The 20766-nt window shown below is 43.4% G+C and overlaps 2 protein-coding genes across 6 annotated transcripts in view; one reads left to right on the forward strand and one right to left on the reverse strand.

The window, feature by feature from the left end:
- CMSS1 (cms1 ribosomal small subunit homolog) overlaps positions 1-20766 on the reverse strand; it is a 243125-nt gene that overhangs the window by 28608 nt on the left and 193751 nt on the right. Inside the window, exon 1 of one of the 5 annotated variants that reach the window (XM_051608071.1) lies at positions 2372-2467. The exons of 3 other annotated variants lie outside the window; for them this stretch is intronic. The gene's annotated coding sequence lies outside the window, so the exon portion shown is untranslated. Of the gene's footprint in view, positions 1-2367; positions 2468-20766 lie in introns of those variants that run through there. One more of the 5 variants, XM_051608070.1, reaches the window with a different exon arrangement.
- FILIP1L (filamin A interacting protein 1 like) overlaps positions 2638-20766 on the forward strand; it is a 208872-nt gene continuing 190743 nt past the window's right edge. Inside the window, exon 1 of the mRNA XM_051608058.1 lies at positions 2638-2854. The gene's annotated coding sequence lies outside the window, so the exon portion shown is untranslated. The remainder of the gene's footprint in view (positions 2855-20766) is intronic.

Here is a 20766-nt window from a genome sequence, read left to right on the forward strand (position 1 = left end):
AAGTATGCCAGCAATACTGTCTAACAGTTTATTTTAGTAAGAGAACACTCAATCCAGCTCTGAAAAGCAGAATAATGAGGCAAGCAAGGATACAGATGACCACATTGGAAACTGGCTGCAACACTATGATTCATATATCCCACCTTGATAACCACAAGGGGTTAATCAAAATAATCAATTCACAAATACTAGTTAGAGAATTTGTGACTGTATGAGAAGGAAGTCTGGCTGACTTGAAGTAAGTATCAATCCCAACAGAAGGCATCTAGAGAGGAAACAGCCTGGGCTCTTGAAAAGCCAGATTCAGATCATTCCAGAGGAAATGGTACCAAAGAAGGCTGGGGAGTCAAACAGAAAAACTGTATAAAGAAGCTGTGGAGCACCATAAGGAAAACCACAAGTTATGAGCCCAGGAAAAGCTAGGCACAAACTAGGGTCTGACTCCCCAGTATATTTATTTCCTCTTGGTGATGTAGATAGGGAACTCATGCAAAAGCCATCATAAAGAAAACTTCAGTGCATACAGCTGTCAAACAAAATAGTGCTCCATCCAGACGAATTCATACAACCCATCTTAAAGCAATTTACCCTCCTTTCAGGAAGTTCTCATTACTGAGGTTGATTAGGCAACTTTTACAGCCCTGTACACACAAACAGCATCATTGTATAAAAGCCTCCACAAAGATTAACACTCTCTCCCCAAAGCCAACCAGCATTTCAGTTGTGTAAGCAAGAAATGCCCCCTTCTCCACAATATTCATAGAGGAGAAATGTATGGCACACTTTCTGGCAAAGTATGATTATTTCTGTCCTTCAGGACCTACCACTGTGATTCCTTCTTTTTCTAAGAACTACTGATTTATGATGTATGGAAGCTGCTCCAGCTGTTTGCTGTGGAGGGTGAAGAGAGTACTAACTCATACTGGGGAGGAGAACACATTCCCTCCCTTATCCTCATCTCTCTCACAGGGAAATGACGGGCTCTGTGGCAACTTCAATATCCCAGACCTGGAGAGAGGGACAGAAGTGGTGGCAGTACTGTGGAGCTGGAATTGACAGGGGTCATCTGGATCTCATCAAAGTACCACCCTGAAGCACAGACAGCATGATGCTATCTGTGTTTAATGCTGTTGGTATCCCATACATTTAGAATTTCACTACTTACTCAGTGCTAGTATGTCACATAACATGTCTATTTGGAGGCAGACCCATTCCTTTTTCAGTTCTTCTCTTCAAAGTCAAACACCAGCATCCCTCCTTTGTTATAACAGTCACTGCTAACAAACATTTATTCTTTTTAAGGAGGAAGAAATAGGTAAACTGGGAGGAAGGTGGATTTGGATAAACCCATACAACTACTTAATGGGTGGATTCTAGCCTAGGTCTGATATCAGTAAGTTTTGCCCAGGAATGCAGTACGGTCCCAGTTGTGATGTCTCCCTTAATGCTGCAGAAGATTCGCATTTTCTACTGTTCTCCCACTATCTTAAGAAGCAGCTGTGTCTCACAGCTGTAGCTCTTGTTGTGAAGGTAATGCGGAGTCTGGCTGACTCTGCGGACTTCAAGTCATGATAAAATCACACTGTGGAACTTGCAAAAAATTGTAGGATTCAATCACAGTTCTCATGTTTTCTCAGCTTTTATCCCAGCTCCCCTACATGGCTTAAGACAGAATGTGAGAGAAGACATTTTGAGTTGCTTAGATTTCTGAAGCTTTTTTTATTCAGAAGCCTTCATATGACATAGCAGTATCAGGTCCCTGTTTGACAGAGTATCAGGTTTACTCATATCAAGTCAGACTCTCCTTCAGGTTAAGAACAGAATACACTGACCTACTGCCACACAGAGTTACAGTGGCAAATTCCCTGGATTATAAAACATCTGTTGAAAACCAGTTCCCTATCTAAAGCACAAGGATTAGGTTTCTACACTTCTTATTCTTTTGCTTCTTCCTCTGCAACTGTTACACATTTCTCTGCAGTTTGGTCTCTGATATTGCTGGTTCCACTGATCTTTCAAGCTATCCCAGCATCTCAAATTTATATGGTACCAGAACACATATTTGTGGATCAGTCCCTTTTCCGAAAAGTCATACTGTAAGAGCCAGTACAAGAAGGGATAATTTCTTATACATAGAAGCTTTCAAGGAAATACTACACACTCTTCTGCATTAAGGAATTTGAGAGGAGGAAAGGTAATATGCTTTTCATCTTTGTCAGTGCTCTCTATTTAAGACTAGCAATTACAAAGCAATCTCTCATCTGTACAGGTCTTCTGTGAACTGGCATGCAGCTCATTTGTCTAAATGATCAAATAAAGCAGTTACGACTCAATCAGTTGCAATTGCCATAAAAATAGAGCTCATACCTACATTCACTTGCTGCAAGCAGATGGTTGATTGCTTTTCTGTCCTTTTACATTGCAGTCCTGTTCCCTTAGATCCTCTCTTTGTAGTGAGTGACAAGCCAGGAGGTCAGTTTTCTGACAAGGTCATCTGCCTTCAGAGTATGAAGAGAACTGCACAGAAAGTGGGTTGGGCTATATTTAGAGTTTGGTTCCACTCCGTGCCAAGGTCCCCTCACTGTCTCTCTCTTGCAGCATCGTCTCAGGTCTATTCTTGCAGATTCTCAGCCCACAGAACACACGAGGAGAGGAAAGTCAATCTGAGCTACTATTGGATCGAGGTTTTTGCAATTTGCTAAAAACAAGAGGATCAGGAGCTCAGAAGAGGACTCCTTAAATTCCTCATTCTTCTAGCATTTATTTTTCTTTATTGAAGTGGATTTTCCCTTTTCAAGTGAAGAAGGAGAGGAAACTGCCTGGGATACAGCAAAAAAGAGTCACCTGAGCTAAGGTAAGCTTGCTTTGTTTTTGTATTGTCATCATAATTACAGAGCAATTGGATCAGATATGCTTTTTTTGCTACACCAGTCCTGCATGTCAACATCAAGGGTTTTTTTTATACTGAAATTCTCAATTTCAAAATACTAATTTTTGTTATCACTGTCTAAAGGAAATGGGAAAATAAAAGGGTATCAGCATGTGCAATAGAATTAATATAATTTAATTTTACCTGTTTAAAATAATGTAAAAAGCACACACTCATGTCAGTAACTATCATCCTGAAAGTAAGAGAATAACAGACGTGTGACGCTATGTATGATGATTACACATAAAGGTGTGCATTTAGATGTGTTGAGTGATGTTTTACTCACATTATTTTGTCAAATATGAGAAAACATGGCTTCAGGTTTGGAATATAGGGCTTGCTGCAAATAGTACATATATACAAAAAATAATAAATTAATTGATGAACACATCCTCAAATACCCTTACAGTTCCAAATAAGTTGCTTAGTTTTAACCAGAGTACAGGCAGGATTAAAGATCATATTGAATTTGGTCTCCTTTCCACTGTGTGCTTTACACTGGCCCTGATTTGCTTCTCCATTTAAAAAAACATATGGTTGAGGAGTTTTCCTCAGCACCATTTTAAATTGTTGTGATTCTCAAGGGGAAAAAAAAGCCTGGAGAGAGTACAGCATTCCATGCCTGTCTGTAAGGAGATCCTAACACACTTCAGGTCACATGGACATCATGATACTGTGGTGTGGACTCCAACAGGAGGAGATTGTTATCATGTAAAGACACTCTGGAGCCACGGATTTAGCACTGGCACACACACACTAATGCAATATGACCACAGCAAACACGCAGGAATGGTAACCTGAAAAAATAGGGTAGAAAGTTCCACTTGACCCAAAGGTCCAAATACAGATGTGACAACACTGAAAAGTTCTCCGTAACATAAAAACTATGTAAAAGTCTTAGCAGAAACATCTGAAGAAAAGCGGATAGGTTCTGGATTAACAGTAAGCAAAGGGCATGAGAGGTCACTAGATCACTGGGAGTTCATCTAAGATATGATGAGTGGGTGAATTCCTGCTCTTATTTTGGGTCATCTTTTCTTAATATACCTGCTGGTTAAACAATGCTATGCATTAGGGTGATAAAGTAGAAGATTACAAGATGAATCAGCTTAGTTTTTGTGGCACTTTGTGGCACCTATTTGCTATCTGCTTGTGGGACAATGTTATTTCCCCATCAACACCGAAGATACCAGAGGTGCTGAAGGTGGCTTAAAAAAAGCAGTACAGATGTGACTGTAGCTTACAAATACAGCACTCACAAAGTCTGCCTGGCAGAGCAGTGGCAACTGAGGAGCTGAGCCTAAAAGGTCTCTGTTGCTCAAACTGGTGGGAGTTTTGCTGGCATATGGATCAGAGGATGATAGTGATGGAAAATGGCAATATTGCTTTGATGATAAATGTCATTACTGGAAGAAGTTAGAGAGAAGCAGGTCTCGTGTCCTAATGTAGATGAACCTCAGTCTGCTTCTAATCTCTTCCTGGTTGTGGCTAATCATGCTTGGTAGGATCCTTCTCTTTCTGTTCTCTCCTCTCCATTATAAAATTCCAGCACTAGAACGAGCTGCCTTCATCTTGTTAAGGTGTAACCTCCCACGGGCAAGACATGCCCATCCTATTGGAGATCATCATGGAAAGAAAAAAAATTTTAAAAAGAAATTAAAAAGTAGAAAAAGCTCTTTTTTTTTTTTCTCTTTTTTTTTTTTTTTTCCCCACCTCTAGTGCAGGAAAAACACTGAAACCCTTCATTTCTATTAGTGGGGCTTAGATGGGGCTGAAATTCACTTTCCTCACTGAGGGTGGGAGGACATGGCTAGATGTGTTGACTGACATGTCCAAGGTTGCAGAGGAGGGGAAGAGGATGCTTGGCTGATGATATATGCTGCCAACTGGCCAGGCAAAGCTCCAAAGCGACATTGACAAACTCCTGACTTTGGCACTGTCACCCTCAGCTGACAAGTGTATGCAGGGCCAGAGCCAGATGGCTAAACCCAAACAGCGCCACAGGGATGAGTAAGTCCCACCAGCAGTCAAATCCTTACTACCGCTTACTGTATTTATGTTCCTGCTTGGGGGCTTTCTCCTAGTGCAACCAAACAACAAACTATGCTGGGATTTTCCTCCCTCCCTGCCAAACTAATCTGACAGAAACAAGTTGCATTTTTGAGGCTCTGAGGAGAGTCAAAGCATACCTCAACTCATCCTGAAACAAGTACCTTTAGCAAGAGGTCCTGTCAGACATTACGGTATCATCGGCACATGGCTCTGCAGTAAGCCAGCAGGGCCCAGAATTCACTTTCACCCACCACCACTATCGTTGCATAGCTGATGGTGCATGGCCAATGTCCAGGTAAGGACACACAAAATGGAATGGAAGAGTGTGAGAAGGGTAAAGGTGGCACCTATACAGTCAGTCCAAGAGCACTTGGGTACAGTTCTCTCTGTATATGCCTGCATCAGGAGGGAACCCAATGTCTGGTATGAAATTTATTGCTACTGCTGCTGAAGCACATACACACACCTAGAAATTCTCTTTCAAAAACGTTCATGGCTATAGCCATGACTCCTGAATACTTTCTAGGAAGGGACAGAGGATCATGTGCCAATACCTGCTGTATAGGAAAGAGAGATGCTTATATGCAGTGAAAAATTACTAAGCTACAGCAAAGCTAACACTTAATTAAATAATTGTAGTAATTCTGTTAAATATTTTTGCCTGAAGATTACTAGTAACAGGGAAGGGAATCAAAGTTTATACTCACAACGAGCCACATAGCCCCAAGCCTTGTCTGACCTGCTTTCACAAGTCTGTGTCCCAAAAATAGGTGGAAATCCCTCTCCCCTGACAACAGAACTTTTCCATAGGGTCCCCAGCTGCATTTTCTCTCTGTGCACCAGTGGCATAGTGATATCTTGTTACAGAAAACAGTCTGCTCTGAGGTGAGCAATAGCCTCAACAATCTGCAGGGGTTTTTTTTTCAGTCTGATAGTGTTGAGACTAACAGAAAGATGTTCAACACCGTGGCAAATTCACACTTGTCTACTTAAAGCACAATAATGCTTCAAGCTTGCATCTGTGCAGAATCAGACACAGAAAAAAAATAAATCCCACTTGAAGATTCAGGTACTCTACAGGCCTGCAGTACCACACTGCTTTTGCAGCTGCATTTGCCAACTCCAAACTGGTGAAAACTGCAGGCAGACCATTGTCTGCTACACTCGGTGCCTTACTTCTCGCCCAGGCATCTTCATGGTCCCACTCAGTACAGTTTTAGGGGTCTCAGCCCTTCAGCAGTTATTTAGGACTGGCACAAAACCCACTCATGTGAGAGAAGTTCTGCTGTGCACAGCCTCCCTGTGAAAACAGGAACCCAGGGTCCTGTCAGTGCAGGGGAAGGGGAGGCAGAAGTAGGGGTCCCACCTGACCTCAGACACTGGCCACCAGTGCAACTGAGGACATAGTTTGCACAGCCTGCCTTCCCCTGTCACATCTGCATCTCTCTTTTGCAATCATGCAAAAGCACATACATGTATGTACACACCTGTGTACGGATAAATGACAAAGCCGCAGAGGGTAGAAGCCTACACTCTATCCGTTAGCAGCAAAACACAGTATTTTAGATGAAGATAAAACTTCTCCTTTGAAAAATGCAATTTATTTTACATGGCCTTTCAGCTGAGCTAGATGAAATGGAGAGGAACTATGACAGCTTTGCCTAAAAATGATGGCGAGAACAAAATTAAACAAAAGAAAGTAGTTTACCTGGAATGTTATAAAACACTGTGCAGGGGTATGAGACAGCATATATATACCCAGAGCAGCAGTGGTTATCTATACTTGGTAATATGCTTTCAAAAATATTAAAAATTGAGGACACCTGCTGGCCACCTGCGCAGATTGCTTTGTCATTTTCATAGAGCGGTTCCCAACTGCAAGTTTAGTGACAGCTAGAGAAGTAAGCTGAGAGTGCTCCAGTGGGGGGCATGTTCCTTACAGCTGTAAGTGGAGTACACACACAAGCAAGCTCAGGGAAAGGCCTTTGCTGTCTCAGGGAAGTTCAGTGGGAGCTTGGCTTTGCTGAAGTAGTTTCTCTAGGAAAGCTGTGTGCATGGCTTTCTGCTGCTCCATGATGTCTGTCAAGGAAAAAGATAATATGCAAGGCTAGATTGTTTCAGTACCTTTCATTTAAAGATCAGGGAGGTTAACTTTAAAAAAAAATCTATTAAAAACTATACGATATTACATACTCGCGCAGGGAAAAGTAGTAAAAATTAGGATTACACAAAACTCTAATAAATTTTTTTATCTTCCATTACAAAAGTCTAAAATCTTTCAATCACAGCAAATTCACAGTGATCACTACTGGGGCTACAACACCACAGGGTAATCCAACAACACTAAACTCTTTTGTCTCAAACATGAGAGAGTGAAAGTGCATATGTACAGCTGCAAAACTGTAAATTACAATTTTTACATAAAATGAAACTTGAACTAAACATAGTCCCGTTAAATTAAATCCTTGGAGCTGAACTTTTACATTTTTCACTCATAACCAGCTTTTTAGTACAGCAATCTGTTCCTCAGGCATTCACTTGAACTGAGGAACAGTGTCCAGTGTCTAGCCCGCAAATACCATTAAAAAAAAATAAATCAGTATTTACAAAACAGTTGTGTTTAGCACAGCGCTTAGGCAATTTTCTTAACCACTAATAATACTGCAGAAGAATATAAGAGCAAAGGATGAGAAGAACGTCAAATAATCCCCAAATTAATGACAAATGTTTTAGAAACTCAAACTAAATAAACCATTTAAAAATGTGCAAAATGGCTCAAGGTAAGATCTCGGCTAGTGATCATCCTCCCCCTAAAGAGGACCTAGCCATGGTATCCACTTGGGCAAAACCCATTGCCAGGAGGATGGTGGCAACCCAGGCAGAGGTCCCTCCCTCTCAAGAATGCAGCTGTCCATGCCTCTGGCTGCACAGAATGTCTCAGCCTGGCAGTCATATCGGAGGAGAGCAGAGAGAGCACCTGCGTGCGCTGTGACCAGGTGAATGATTCACTCAGCCCAGTGGCTGAGCTGAAACAGGAGGTGGAAAGATTACGGAGTATCCAGGATTGTGAAAGAGAAATAGATGGGTGGAGTAATACCCTACCATCCTTGAGACAAAGCCTCAAGGTGGAGGATTCACAAGAAGTAGAGGATCCCCTGCCTTCCTGTCACCTGGCAGAGGAAGGGGACCTGAGAGAAGAGGGGAACTGGAAGCAGGTCCCTGCTCAGGGCAACAGGAGAACCTGCTCCCAGCTTCCCTCACCTTCACGTGTGCCCTTACAGAACAAGGATATGGCCCTGGATCAGGAAAATCAGGTAACTGAGGTTACTGGCCAAGGTCCGTCCAGAGAGTTGCCAGGACAGTCTGCCCCTTGCATTAGTGGGGCATTGTTCTGCTATTAATGAAGACCAGAAGGCCTCCTGCCTCCCAAGGGTGCCACCAGCATGCTCAGCTCGCTCCCTGAAATGCCTGCACACCAATGCAGGCAGCATGGGGAATAAACAGGAGGAGTTAGAGGTCTGTGTGCGGTCTAAGGGTTATGATCTGGTAGCAATAACAGAGACATGGTGGGACAGCTCACACGACTGGAATGTGGCCATGGATGGCTATGTGCTTTTTAGGAAAGATCGGTCGGTGAAGCGAGGTGGTGGAGTTGCTCTTTATGTGAGAGAGCAGCTAGAATGTATCGAGTTTTGTGCAGGGGCTGATGAGAGGCAAGTCGAAAGTCTGTGGGTAAGAATTAAAGGGCAGGGTGGGATGGGTGATACAGTTGTGGGGGTCTACTACAGACCTCCTGATCAAGATGAGGAAGTTGATGAGGCTTTCTACAGGCAGCTGAAAGCAGCCTCACAATTACAGTCCTTGGTCCTCATGGGAGATTTTAACTACCCCGATATCTGCTGGAAGACTTACACAGCCAGCCTTTCACAGTCTAGGAGGTTCCTCCAGTGCATTGATGACAACTTCTTAATGCAAATGGTGGATGAGCCGACTAGAAGAGGAGCGCTGCTGGATCTTGTGCTCACCAACAAGGAGGGCCTTGTTGAAGCAGTGATGGTCAATGGCAACCTTGGCTGCAGCGACCATGAGATGGTGGAGTTCAGGATCCTGTGTCGGAGGAACAGAATACCCAGCAGGACCAGAACCCTGGACTTCTACAGAGCAAACTTCGGCCTCCTCAATCAATTGTTAAGGGAAGTCCCATGGGACAGAGTGCTAGAAGGTAAAGGGGCTCAAGATAGCTAGACAACATTCAAGGACCACTTCTTGCAAGCACAGGATCAGTGTGTCCCAATGGGTAGAAAATCTAGTAAGGGAGCTAGGAGACCAGCGTGGTTAAAAAAGGAACTGCTGGGCAAACTCAAATGGAAAAGGAAAATCTATAGATCATGGAAGGAGGGGCTGGTTACTTGGGAGGAATATAGGACTGTTGTCAGAGAATGTAGGGAGGCAACTAGGAAAGCTAAGGCCTCCTTGGAACTTAACCTTGCAAGTCAGGTTAAGGACAATAGAAAGGGCTTTTTCAAATACATAGCCAACAAAACAAATACCAGAGGCAATATAGGCCCACTGCTGAATGAGGTGGGTGCCCTGGTGACAGAGGATTTAAAGAAGGCAGAGGTGTTGAATGCCTTCTTTGCCTCTGTCTTTACTCCTGCAGGCTTTTCCCATGAGCCCCAGTTTCATATAGCCCCAGTAGAAGTCAAGATAAAGAAGGAGTTTGCCCAGGTAGCTGAGGATTGGGTTAGGGATCAGTTGCATAATCTGGACATCCATAAATCGATGGGTCCGGATGAAATGCATCCAAGGGTGCTGAGGGAGCTGGCGGAGGTCATTGCTAGGCCACTCTCCATCATCTTCGGTAAGTCATGGGTAACAGGAGAGGTGCCTGAGGACTGGAGGAAAGCAAATGTCACTCCAGTCTACACGAAGGGCAAGAAGGAGGACCCGGGTAACTATAGACCGGTCAGCCTCACCTCCATCCCTGGAAAGGTGATGGAACAACTTGTCCTTGGCACTATCTCTAGACATATCAAGGAGATGGGGGTCATCAAGAGCAGTCAACATGGTTTTACCAAGGGTAAGTCATGTTTGACTAACCTCATAGCCTTCTATGAGGAAATCACTAGGTGGATAGATGATGGTAGAGCGGTGGATGTGGTCTATCTTGATTTCAGTAAAGCATTTGACACCGTCTCCCACAGCATCCTTGTAGATAAGTTGATCAAGTATGGGTTTGATGATCAGGCAGTGAGGTGGATCAAGAACTGGTTGAAAGGAAGAAGTCAGAGAGTTGTACTCAATGGGGCAAAATCTAGTTGGAGGCCTGTGACTAGTGGAGTCCCTCAGGGGTCGGTACTGGGACCGGTGTTGTTCAACATCTTCATCAACGACCTGGATGAGGGTACAGAATGTACCCTCAGCAAGTTTGCTGATGACGCCAAGCTGGGAGGAGTGGCTGACACACCAGAAGGCTGTGCTGCCATTCAGAGAGACTTAGACAGGCTGGAGACTTGGGCGGGGAAAAACCTGATGAAGTTTAACAAGGGCAAGTGTAGAGTTTTGCATTTGGGGAAGAAAAATGTCATGCACCAGTACAGGTTGGGGGCTGACCTGCTGGAGAGCAGTGTAGGTGAAAGGGATCTGGGGATCCTGGTAGACAGGAGATGACCATGAGCCAGAAATGTGCCCTTGTGGCTAAGAAGGCCAATGGCATCCTGGGGTGTATTAGAAAGGGTGTGGTTAGTAGGTCAAGAGAGGTTCTCCTCCCCCTCTATTCTGCATTGGTGAGGCCGCATCTGGAGTATTGTGTGCAGTTCTGGGACCCTCAGTTCAAGAAGGACAGGGAAGTGCTTGAAAGAGTCCGGTGCAGAGCCACAAAGATGATGAAGGGAGTGGAACATCTCCCTTATGAGGAAAGGCTGAGGGAGCTGGGTCTCTTTAGTTTGGAGAAAAGGAGACTGAGGAGTGACCTCAAGAATGTTTACAAATACGTAAAGGGTGAGTGTCAAGACGATGGAGTTAAGCTTTTTTCAGTGATGACCAGTGATAGGACAAGGAGAAATGGATACAAATTGGAGCATAGGAGGTTTAAGGTGAATATCAGAAAAAATTTTTTTACTGTGAGAGTGACAGAGCACTGGAACAGGCTGCCCAGAGAGGTTGTGGAGTCTCCTTCTCTGGAGACATTCAAAACCCGCCTGGACGCCTTCCTGTGTGATGTGCTCTAGGTGACCCTGCTCTGGCGGGTGGGTTGGACTAGATGATCTTTCGAGGTCCCTTTCAACCCCTACGATTCTGTGATTCTATGATTCTACGGTTGAAGAGGTGACAGTCAATGGCAGCCTTAGCTGCAGTGATCACGAGATGGTGGGAGTGCAGGATCCTGTGTGAGAGGAACAGAATCCCTAGCAGGACCAGAACCCTGGACTTCTGCAGGGCCAACTTTGACCTCTTCAATCAATTGTTAAGAGAAGTCCCATGGGACAGGGTACTAGATGGTAAAGGGCACTCAAGCTAGTTGGTCAACACTCAAGGACCACTTCTTGCAAGCTCAGGATCAGAGCATCTCAATGGGCTTTCCCCAAGTTCTACCTAGAATTGCTCTGTCTTCACTATTACTTTAGCTGAGTTAGCTAATTAGCATCCTTGAGTGTATAAGAAAGGGTGTGGTTAGTAGGTCAAGAGAGGTTCTCCTCCCCTCTATTCTGCCTTGGTGAGGCCGCATCTGGAGTATTGTGTCCAGTTCTGGGCCCCTCAGTTCAAGAAGGACAGGGAACTGCTTGAAAGAGTCCAGCGCAGAGCCACAAAGATGATTCAGGGAGTGGAACATCTCCCTTGTGAGGAAAGGCTGAGGGAGCTGGGTCTCTTTAGCTTGGAGGAGACTGAGGGGTGACCTCATCAATGTTTACAAATATGTTAAGGGTGAGCGTCAGGAGGACGGAGCCAGGCTTTTTTCAGTGATGTCCAGTGATAGGACAAGAGGCAATGGATACAAATTGGAGCATAGGAGGTTCCATGTAAACATCAGAAAAAACTTCTTTCCTATGAGAGTGACAGAGCCCTGGAACAGGCTGCCCAGAGAGGTTGTGGAGTCTCCTTCGCTGGAGATATTCAAAACCCGCCTGGACACATTCCTGTGTGATGTGCTCTAGAAGATCCTGCTCTGGCAGGGGGGTTGGACTAGATGATCTTTCGAGGTCACTTCCAACCCCTAGAATTCTATGATTCTGTGAAATATAGTGAAAAACAGGCATTTTACATCAAGTCTTACCTGTCTTTAAAAGCACTCAATTTAAATAGAAAATGAGAGGCAGCCATTCTTCCTGTTCCTATGTTTTATTCTGCTAACATAACAGTTAGAGATGTCATCCAATGCATCCTGATGCATAGCATCGTGTTTCAGAATACCTGCCTGGAAGAGTGAGAAGATGAGGAAATCCCACTTAAGAAGAAAGTCGGGCGGTACAGGATGAGCTTGTCAGTATACGCGAAAAAGGAAAGGTTAAGATGATGCGCCAGGACTTGTGTCATGCTGTTGCTGTACAGTTTGTCTCACAAAGCCAAGCCAATGGGCCGCATGTGCCCCACTTTACATTCATCCCACCAACCAGCACTGGCCCGCTTAGAAGGCGAGACAGCTCAGGTTGCAATGGAGTTTCTCAATATAGATGAGTAGACACCAACAGATTGAAACTGTATGACCTCTCAACTCTTTTGCGACAAGAAACTTGAGACTCTTGAAGGGGGAAGGAAAAACAGAGCATTCGCTCCCCCCTTGCCAACTTTCATCTGACCTCCAGCTGTCTGAGGTGGACACCATGTAGTCTAATTATAGGTATCTTGAGTCTTCCTAGAGATTGTGCCCATCAAGTTTGCTCCTCGCCAGTAAAACAATAGGAAGAAATGACAGGTTTAATCAAGCAATGCAGGGTATGGAGTGACCACTGCAGAAGGCACAGCTAGCTTCTTTTCTACTGTCCTTTCTGTGACATGTCACTAAAAAGAGCTGTCGACATTGAATACTTTTTATTATTAAATAAAAGTGCAAAGCTATAGTATGTACTGAGCAGTCTCATGCTTTACCATTGTTGAGAATATACTACATATACGAGTTGATATAATGTGTTTTCTTTGCACTTTGTGTAGATACCCACAAAACATGGTCAGAGGAGGGAATCCCAGAGGATTTGCTTGGATGCAAGTCGGGTGCATGTATGTGCTTTGCTGTATTAAAGAGCTTGGGAGTACACATTTCTACATCTGACAGGGACTGCTTAGCTGTTAGCAAATCACTAGCACTTCTTCCATCTCAGTTTGTCTTACTGCAAAACAGAAGATGCAAAAATCTCTCTTAATGGGGTGTTTTGGAATCTAAATAACATACGTAAAGCACTACTGGATTCTTGAAGAAAGTACTAAAGTAGAATAAAACAATAACTGTTTATTATATTCAGACTGAAAGTACATGAAGTCCCTTTCTGTAACCCTTGAAAAAGCATGTGTTTTAAAAAATATTTCTGAGAATCCACACCAGTTGCATTCAGATAATTAAAATGAAAAACAAACTTTGGGCTCACTCTTGTCACAGAGAGATACAGCTCAGTGTGATCCCTTTTAATTTGGAGTTATGATTCTCAACTCACAGTATCAAAAACCACAACCAAACGGTTCTGCAAGAGTGTCCTGACATGAAACAAGAGAATGATAAGGGGGCTTCACTACAGCATCCAGCTCATGGACAAAGCGATGACAGACTTCATAAGGCTGGGGTCAGATTATATATGGCATAGGAGAGACAGAAGCAGTGCTTTATCTACGCCCTGAAGTCTCAACTCTGGAGACAGCCTTGTAAGGCAGAGGTCCGCTGGTATCCCATATGAATTCACACGCTGTGAATTCTTAATTCGAGATCCTGTTGGGAAACGTAGTCTCCCAGCTTGATTTACTGCAGGATTGCTGATAAGGAAACCCTGCTGTAGCAGAACACTACCCACTGCACAACAGGAATGAGATAGGCAGCCCATCTGCAGAGGGGAGAACAGCATCTTAGCCAAAGTTACAGAAAACAGCAATTGTAAAATAATCCAAGTCTTACAATATGGAAAACAGCATAGCCCCCAAACCAGAGATACTTTGTCTCTCACTGTTTGTCTTCGGCAGCAGAAAGAATGGCCATCTACAATTCATACCATCCAGCACAGCCCAGCATAGCAATAAAAAAAAATTCTATGTACTGTCATGGTAATTTTATCCTTTTGTTTATTTTCTTAAAGTGAACTAATTACTAAGCTCAGAAATGGTTGGGACTGGAAGGCTGCAACTGTAATGAAGGTAAAACCTCAGGGGAACAATTCTGATTATAGCAGAGGGTTTCAGCTGACTAAATTTTAATTAATCGTAGTAGTACAGCACTTCGAATTCCCAGGTATCCCATTTCAACCTGCAGACTAACATGACTTGTTTTAGGGTATATTTTAACATTGTTCTAATAAATTCTTCAACAGTTCTTTTACGTCTCTGAGGCAATCTAACCTCTTTTCTATTTTTATTATGGAGGCTTTCAATAACCATGTCAACTATAAATCACTAAAATTATGTGGCTGCGTATGCCAAAAACAGACTCAGAAACAAAATATCTCTTTAATACCTGTATTAATTAAAAGCATAGCTAATTTTCTAAAAGTTTTGTCGTATCGATAAAGCATTTTAATTTAAAATAGGTCTCTGTTACAATAAAGACAAGCCACAGCAGTATTCAGTTAAAAAGCTCAGCAGTGAGACAGCGCAATAATATTAGATATCATCCACTATGGGATAAACACATTGTCAGTGACAAAAGAAAAGAAAGATGTTCAGGGTTCAACACATGGTGTAATGTCTACATTATCTATATAATCCAGGCTTAAGTGAGCCATCCTTAACGGCTGACAAAACACACGTAGTCTAAGAAATATGTGGCAAACGAAGAACTAGATCCCAAAATAATCAAGTTCTGAGCATCATAAGACCCAGCAGAGATGATGTAATTTTTATCTTTAAATTCAAAAAGTACAGAAATTATCCTTCGCGTTATTCTCTGCACCTTGAATTCACTAGTGTTTTGCTACTCTATGGAAACCAGAATGTCAAACTGCTTAGGACCCTCCTGGTTTCCACTGAGTTGCTGCAGTCCCCAACATCAGTTAAATGTGACCTGCAAAGGCACCTGTACACTGCCCTTTTATCTAGTTGCAGTAGTTATTGATGAATCTTCCTCCAAGAAGGAAGTAAAAAACAGAAAAAGGTCAGAAGTTACAAAAGGACCAGGGGAAAACCTGAATCATAGAATCATAGAATCGTAGGGGTTGGAAGGGACCTTGAAAGATCACCTAGTCCAACCCCCCTGCCAGAGCAGGGTCACCTAGAGCACATCACACAGGAAGGTGTCCAGGCGGGTTTTGAATGTCTCCAGAGAAGGAGACTCCACAACCTCTCTGGGCAGCCTGTTCCAGTGCTCTGTCACTCTCACAGTAAAAAAAAATTTTCTGATATTCACCTTAAACCTCCTATGCTCCAATTTGTATCCATTACTCCTTGTCCTATCACTGGTCATCACTGAAAAAAGCTTAACTCCATCTTCTTGACACTCACCCTTTACGTATTTGTAAACGTTGATGAGGTCACCCCTCAGTCTCCTCCAAGCTAAAGAGACCCAGCTCCCTCAGCCTTTCCTCACAAGGGAGATGTTCCACTCCCTGAATCATCTTTGTGGCTCTGCGCTGGACTCTTTCAAGCAGTTCCCTGTCCTTCTTGAACCGAGGGGCCCAGAACTGGACACAAAATTCCAGATGTGGCCTCACCAATGCAGAATAGAGGGGGAGGAGAACCTCCCTTGACCTACTAACCACACCCTTTCTAATGCACCCCAGGATGCCATTGGCCTTCTTGGCTACAAGGGCACATTGCTGGCTCATGGTCATCCTCCTGTCTACCAGGACACCCAGGTCCCTTTCTCCTACACTGCTCTCCAGCAGGTCAGCCCCCAACCTGTACTGGTACATGGCGTTTTTCTTCCCCAAATGCAAAACTCTACACTTGCCCTTGTTAAACTTCATCAGGTTTTTCCCCGCCCAAGTCTCCAGCCTGTCTAAGTCTCTCTGAATGGCAGCACAGCCTTCTGGTGTGTCAGCCACTCCTCCCAGCTTGGTGTCATCAGCAAACTTGCTGAGGGTACATTCTGTACCCTCATCCAGGTCGTTGATGAAGATATTGAACAACACCGGTCCCAGTACCGACCCCTGAGGGACTCCACTAGTCACAGGCCTCCAACTAGATTCTGCCCCATTGAGTACAACTCTCTGACTCCTTCCTTTCAACCAGTTCTTGATCCACCTCACTGCTTGATCATCAAACCCATACCTGATCAACTTATCTACAAGGATGCTGTGGGCAGAGGGCCAAATGCAAGAGAAGAGCAGAGCACAGCGTTGAAGCTAGTGGCAGTGGCAACAGGAAAGGGGTTGAGGACAACAGACGTGGAGCTCTAGCTCTCAGCCAATGTACTTCTCCATGTAGATCATGTCGAAAATGCTTTCTTTTCTACAGAAAAAAAACCCTTCTCAGTGGGGTGAGCCACTGTACCACCTGATCAGTGTCCAGAAGGTGATGAAGCTGCTCCTTGGTCCTGTGTGAGGACACAGTAGAGGGGGTAACTCCTGCTGTCTCAAGGCACTGTCTATAATACCTGTGTAGAAACACTTTCTCCTAGCAGCACCTACCCTTACTAAGGGGTACAAAGTCCCTCATTGCTACACCACTAGGCCAAATGTAGCCCACCTCTGTCAGCTGTGCCACTTTCATTACCTAAATCTTTTGAGGAGATAGGAACCATAACTATGACTTTTCCTCTACATAAGAAAAAGCTGGGGACAAGAAGGAGTAAGTAACTTCACATGGTCCTTTACCTCAGTGTATCCACAAAGCTTCCAAAACCCAACCCAAAATAAAATCAAATACCAATTAGATTAGTTTGCTAGGGTGAAGCTGTTCTGTGTAGGATAAAAATGGGTAGCTCCGTTCTGTGTAGAAACAATGAAGCAACAGTAATTTAAGAAAATGATAATGGATTTCCTTTGACAATGGAAATGGTACAGACCTAAGCTTGCTTCCCTGACAAGGCATCTAGTTCAGCAGTCACTGCTTCCCTTTTCTGCTAACCTGACAAGTACTACAGACATTCTGAGCTACAGTTGCCATTACCACAAATATTACAGGAATAATTTGTTACAGTAAATAATCACATAATTGGGTAAAGGCAATGGCATTCTCAGGAGCGTGTCAAATTATCCCAGGCTGAAAGCCAGTCATTCATGCCTAGTAATATTTGCTTGTGAAACCAATGCTTAGAGGACTGAAAACCTCAGAGGAAAAACTACTGCCATAGACCAAGGCACAAAACCTGACTTTTTGATTTGGAGAGCCAGTTTCTGCACATATTTGCAAGCCTAAAGCATTTTTAAATAAAAAATTATTTATTTTTTGGCACGACCAACTGAATACTTAGTTCAGGTTTCCAAAGAGCTCAAGTGATGTATTTAACACCCGCTGGGCACACCACCACTTACACCATGTTCAAACCAGATGAAGGGGAACAAATACTATTGCTCTCTTTGCCCCAGGTTAAGCATCTGGAATGGGAACTCCCCACCAGGAGCATGTGAAAGCACCAGCACTCACACGCAGCAGCCTCCAGTGATCTAGAACTGCCTCACCCCCCCCTCCCCCAATTTTCTATTCTTCACTCATGCCTTGTCTTTTAACTGCATCCAAGAAGGAGGAAAGGTTTTAATGTGGTTTGCTTTACCTGGGGCTGACCCTAAAAGCTGCTTCAAAACTGCACGCTTGGGCAGATCAGAGCCAGGGTCTCTGAAGGGAGCCCAAATGAGCACGAGCCTACAAAGCCCCATCACTCCACAGCTGTGAACAATACTCTGGCTGCTAACCAAGGTCCTCGGCATTATCAAGTGCAACTAATGTCACAGGATTTTTCTACACAGCAGTCGTTAAGAAAGTGAAGATAAATTAAAGGAGAATGGGAAGCTGAAGCATGCTGCCCTCTGGCCTAGGTGATCTTGACAGAAGTCAGTTTTTTTCAGCTCCCCTTAAGCTTAGAGCCCCAGGAAACACACCTAGACAGGAAGCATGCTTTAAAAAAATGTGTTGCAGGTAAATCTATGGCTGTGTCAAAAAGTCTTCCACTTCTAGATACTGGCCCTGGAGTCACTGAATGCTGGGAGAGAGGCAGCATTATTTCTGAAAACAGGGAGGGAAAAGCTTCTTCTAGGCAGAGAATTATTCTGCCTTTACTCTTGCACCAGTAAGAGTACTGGTGCACCAGTACAGTACCAGTACACAGCACCAGTGCTTTATGAATACGTGTAACAGTAACAAAGATGCTCATGACTCCAAATTTTATCTATCATGAGAACTCCTGTTCTAAAGAGGAAAGTGACAAAGAAAATGCTGCCTTGATGCAAGGCTTTACTGGGTTTGTTTTGGGTTGGTTTGTTGTTTTTTTAATTAGAGAATTGGTTCATCTCCTCCTTCTTAAATTACTCATGCACATGTTGGGAGAGTGGAGCTTGTGCATTTGAAACAACCAAATCACATGCATGCCTACCAAGTAAAGCTTGGAGGGATGAGGGGGAAACTGCATGCACAAGAGTCTTCAAAGCTGCCTACACATGGAGCAGCTGCACATTTCCTGCAGCATGACTGGAAAAATCCATTCTGACTGCTTTTAAGAGCAAGTAAAATACAGACAAAAATACAGGGCACTGTGGGGGGAACACATAGCAGACAAAGCACGGCATTTTTTTATGGGCTCACACAGTTTCTGGCTTTTTTAACACCACTTAAGATAGGCAGAAATTCTGTGGAGGAAAATAATTTTTGTCTGCACCATTTGAGGAAGGTGAAGATCCATGGCTTTATTGCACAGACCAAAATCAATAGACCATTAATGTGCAAGGTCCAAGAGATGTAGGTCAAAAGACTCCAACATGTGTTCAACACAGAAAGCATTCAAGAGATCAAACAATTCTCTTTTTAATCTCCAAATTAAAAACGGAAAGCAGGAGTGACTGCAGAGGGTTTTCATTCAAAGAACAGCTGCTGTTCTTGTTCCCCAGTCAAGACTTCTGTTAGCATGTACTTCAGGAAGCTCTCAGTACTCTTGTACTCTGCTATACAAGTAGGAAACCAAGTTCCTTCTGCTATATTCCTGTGTTGAATTACGAGGTTATTTTTCAAAGAGAATTTTGAAGCATACAGAGCTTGGACTTGGACATGATCGGAAGTCCATAGATCCATCTGCTGCTTTCAACACAGTTGCCTACAAGGTGCGAGCAACTTGCCTGCAGAACCAAACAGGAGTCAATCTGAACCTGCCTCAGATGGTTCACCTCATTTCTTTCAGGAGGCCCAAAACAGGCAGCTGCTCCTCCTCACTGGGACTGCTTGCTGTGGCATCCCAACAGATTAGGCTCCATTCCCCATGAAGCTATACATTATTAATCTTATCTGAAGCAGACAGTGCTGACGCTCAGCTTCCTCAGTGTCTGGAAGAATACCAGCTGTCTCCAGCTCAGTCCGAGTAAATGGAGAGAATGCAAGCATGCATCAAGAGGAAATGATTCTTAAAACTTTGCAGGATTCAGAATCCTTCCCCTATGCACTATCACAGCAACTGCCTGGGATTCATACTCCACTCCTCCTCTCTACATGTCCTGGTGCGATAGACTCTTTTTGTATCTTCTGCTTACAAGATAGCTGTGCCACTTCTTCTCAGTGAAGGACCTGACCCCAATAGACCATTCATTTGGGTTTTTTTGGGATGGATTCCTGCAAGACAGTCATTGTCAGATCAACGGAAGGAGATGCCCAAATTATGCAGCCAGTGCAAGATAATGGCAGCACACCTCCCAGAGCTCAGGAATGGGTGGACACTGTAAAGAAAATAACTGCACTCAACAATTCCCTAGCTTTTATGCCTTAGATGTCCTTCATGGTATTAGTTTTAGGGCTAAACAATCTCTATGGTTCTTTTCCTTCATGACCACTGTAACAATTAGATGCCACATAGTTGTTACTGTTGTAAATAAATAAATAAATAAATCTTCAGAAAGGGAACCAAGTTGTGGAAGAACTTTTAACCTTCAATTTAAGAACTGGTTTGTAAGGGGTGCTGGACAAGATTTACATTCTGCAGCCCTTCTTAAAAGTGGTCACAATCAACTGGATAGCAAATTACATAAAAACCAGGAAGAAATGGATCCTTATTGACTTACAGACCTTTAAAAGCCTCTGACAACCTCAAAGATGTTTTAATGCTTGTATAGATACCATGCAAAAAACATTTGGACAACTCTCAGATCTCTGGTTTAACTTTCAGGTTGCCCTGTGTGGAGTCAGGAGTTGGACTTGATTATCTTGATATGTCCCTTCCAACTCAGGATATTCTGTGTTTGTATAATAATGACATAGACTAGTGTAATACAAATACATGACTTGATAGGTAGATTAAGCCCTTAAAAACCAAAGAACACTAAGCACTGTAGCTAAAATTTTGCACCAGAAACATAATTCTTGGACCAGTTTTGCATTTTAGGATGCAGTTCAGTAGTGATGTAGTTTATGAACAGTCACATCAACACACAAGTATCTTACAAATCCCATCCTCTCAAGAAAAATAGGGGTCTCTACTATGGCAATGTTACATGAGAGAAAGCACAATTTTTAAATAA

The sequence above is a fragment of the Apus apus genome, chromosome 1 (assembly GCF_020740795.1).
Source record: "Apus apus isolate bApuApu2 chromosome 1, bApuApu2.pri.cur, whole genome shotgun sequence".
NCBI lineage: Eukaryota > Metazoa > Chordata > Aves > Apodiformes > Apodidae > Apus > Apus apus.